Below are 3,832 nucleotides of genomic sequence, written 5' to 3' on the forward strand. Positions count from 1 at the left end.
AATAAATATAATAAAAACTTAAAAAGTCTTCACTTGGGTTAAAATACAAGAGTGATGAATATGATCAAACTTCTTTGAAAAATAACTATGAATATTGCAATTCCATATGAGGAGAACATAAGGATGTTAATATTATAAAATGTATTTTTGTTCTTTTCATAGCATTGATGAGAAGCAGATAGTTTGCGACCAGTTGATCCAGGATGCCTCCTTGCAGGCATCATTAGAATCTGCACAGATTGCACGCTCTCAGCAATACCCCTGGCTTCAAAGACCCAGTTGCATTTCATGGCAAGACTTAGTGTCTCAGACTCAGTCTGGCAGCTTTGAACTTGTAAACCCTCTTTGGAGTTTCTCCCAGCCCTCTGAGATGGGGTCTTTTATCTCTGGACAGACAGGTGATACCTGAGCAGCAGCAGCTGGGTATGGTGTCAAGGAAGGGGGTAAAAGTTCTTTTTCTAGCATAAGGCCAGGAAAATGCTGCTCCTGGTGAGGATGAGAGCCCTTGCTGAGGATTTCCTCGTTCTTCTTCCTTCTCCAAAGAAACCTCGTCAGCCTCTCTGCAAATGGCTTCTTCATAGCCAGGATTCCTTCCAAACCATGGGTCATAATATAGAGCAGTTTAACTTTCTCCACCACCACCACCACCACCACCACCACATCAAAGAGTCTTTCTGCATCTCAGCTTCAAGATAGACTTCTGAGGGTTGTGCTCCCCATTTGCAGCATTGACAAATATTCTATAATTATCTTCTGGTGTTCTGATCCCTGTGCCCTCCAGGGAAACTGGCGGTCTCCTGGGCTATGTCTGATTCCTTCTTTCCATTCCCTAAAAAATAATGCTGTGGGTGGGGTTTTTTCCTGTATTTTGGTGGACTTTCTTTGGTTCAGTGTTGTGGGAAAAGTAGTTAGTGAAGATTCATCTTCATCTCCTGAACCACCATCCTCACGATGATGCAAGTGTAAGAGATGCTCAGGATCATTCTCTTGACCCTGCCTTTGACCTTGCACTGTGATATCTCCTTGTAAAAACTTTCCTGAGCAAGGGAGCCCATAGTCTCATCTGAGATATGAGCTTTTTCCTCTCCATATGTGACCCTGCCTCTGGCTTACTGTCAAGTTCACCCATCAGGTTTTCTTGTCTCTCCAGCTCTCCCAGCCGGGCCCGGCGTTCTTCATCCATAAGCAAATCATCCTTGGACTTTAAGTCATCTTCAAAATGTGAAGTTTTGGGTTTCAAATGAGGTTTGTGTGCAATTTGGGGTTTTCTTTTCAATACAGAGTTGTTTTGAATATGTTCTCTTATCTCAAAAAGATCACCTGCCCCCTCTTGAAAGTTAAAAAAAAAAAAAAAGATCGCCTGCCCCCACACCCTGTCCTGCAAATCCACTGTGAATCCAACTTCAGATTCAAAGTTTTTCATGGCTTTTTAAAAGTCATCCAGTGCTTTCCTTACATGTTCCTTCCCGTGTTCTACTAGACCCACTATTTGCTTTGCAGAGCATGGACAAAACCGCTTGCCCCCAAGGAGGACAGTGATTTTGTTGATAGCTTGTTAGCCTTCCCGGAACAAAGGCCAGAAGCTCAGAAGACAAAGCCAAGTTCTTGGATGGTGTCTATTCGTTGCCAATGTGAGATTCGCTCTGGCAACTAGAGCCCCTCCTTTCCTGTTCTTGGAGCTTCACAGCCTGTGAGGCATCCCAGCTGCCTGGAGGTGGCCAGAGAGGCTGGCTGGGGGGTGGACACCCGGGCTCCATGGCTTCTGCTTCTGGGTGTGTGCGGTGCTCATCTCTGTTGGTTCTCTAGGCCCCAGACACATTGGCTTCTTCTATCTCCAAACACTCACCCCATTCTCCGGAAACAGGGCTTCCCACATGCCCACATCTCTGCCTGGTACATACACCTGCACAAATTGTGGAGCTGGATCTTGCTACCCTTGGGTATCACTCTATTTTTCCCTTCTCAGGGGGACTTTGATGAATCCTACTCCATAATGGGCTCCCAGATATTCTCTCTCCTGACACTTCCTAAAATATGTAGTTGTAATTACACTTGACCTTTGAACAACGTGGGGGTTAGGGGCACTGGCACCCCACACAGTTGAAAATCTGCGTATAACTTCTGAGTCCCTCAAAATTTAAGTGCCAACATCCTACTGTTGACCGGAAGCCTTACCAATAACATGAACAGTCACTTAACACGTATTTTGTATACTACATGTATTATACACTATATTCTTACAATAGAGTAAGCTAGAGAAAAGAAAAGTTTTTTGTTTTTTTTTAAGATTTTGTTTATTTATTTTGACACACAGAGAGACACAGTGTGAGAAGGAACACAAGCAGGGGGAGCGGGAGAGGGAGAAGCAGGCTTCCCGCGGAGCAGGGAGCCCGATGTGGGGCTCGATCCCAGGACCCCGGGATCATGACCTGAGCCGAAGGCAGACGCTTAACGACTGAGCCACCCAAGCACCCCCAAAAGAAATGGTTTTTAAGAAAATTATAAGGAAGAGAAAATAAATTTATAGTACTGTGCTGTATTTTTTTTAAAAAAAGAAAATCCACGTATGGGGCGCCTGGGTGGCTGTCAGTTAAGCATCTGCCTTTGGCTCAAGTCGAGATCTTGGGGTCCTGGGATGGAGCACCCCCCAGGCTCCCTGATCAATGGGGAAGTCTGCTTCCCTCTCTCCCTCTGTCCTTCCTCTCCCCCCCCCGTTTGTGCTCCTCTCTCCCTTCTCTCAAATATATAAATAAAATCTTTGAAAAAATCCACATATCAGTGGACCCACACAGTTCAAACCAGAGTCGTTCAAGGGTCAACTGTATTTACTTAGGATTCCCTACTAGACTCTAAGTTCCATGGGGATAGGGACCACGGATATTCACGTGGCTGCTCTTAACCAAAGACTCGCAAAGAACGGCCTGTGTGGAAGAAGAGGTCATATTAAAAGCCCAAATCCCAGGCGCCTGGGTGGCTCAGTTGGTTGGGCAACTGCCTTCGGCTCAGGTCATGATCCTGGAGTCCCGGGATCGAGTCCCAGGATCGAGTCCCACATCGGGCTCCCCGCTCAGCAGGGAGTCTGCTTCTCCCTCTGACCCTCCCCCCTCTTGTGCTCTCTCCCTCTCTCAAATAAATAAATAATACTAACAAATCTTTAAAAAAGATAAAAAATAAAAACCCAAATCCCAATTTCTCCTAAAATGTCAGTAAATGAGGCTTCCCTAGTTAGGACCACCAGCCTGTGATGTTGTGATTTATGATAAGAAATCTATATTTGATCTTCTTCCAGTTCCTGGCACAGAGCTCCTGAAACTTTTGGAGTTTCCTTCCTTCCTTCCTTCCTTCCTACCTTCCTTCCTTCCTACTTTCCTTCCTTCCTCCTTCTTTCCTTCCTACCTTCCTTCCTATCTTCCTTCCTTCCTTCCTACTTTCCTTCCTTCCTCCTTCCTTCCTTCCTATCTTCCTTCCTTCCTTCCTACCTTCCTTCCTATCTTCCTTCCTTCCTTCCTCCTTCCTTCCTCCTTCCTTCCTTCCTTCCTTCCTTCCTTCCTTCCTACTTTCCTTCCTTCCTCCTTCCTTCCTTCCTACCTTCCTTCCTACTTTCCTTCCTTCCTCCTTCCTTCCTTCCTACCTTCCTTCCTATCTTCCTTCCTTCCTTCCTTCCTTCCTTCCTATCTTCCTTCCTTCCTTCCTCCTTCCTTCCTCCCTTCCTTCTTTTCTTTCTTTCTTTTTCTTTCTTTCTTTCTTTCTTTCTTTCTTTCTTTCTTTCTTTCTTTCTTTCTTTCTTTCTTCCTTCCTTCCTTCCTTCCTTCCTTCCTTCCTTCCTTCCTTC

Source organism: Callorhinus ursinus, unplaced genomic scaffold (assembly GCF_003265705.2).
Source record: "Callorhinus ursinus isolate GAN/ISIS: 27379988/994484 unplaced genomic scaffold, GSC_fseal_2.0 scaffold110, whole genome shotgun sequence".
NCBI lineage: Eukaryota > Metazoa > Chordata > Mammalia > Carnivora > Otariidae > Callorhinus > Callorhinus ursinus.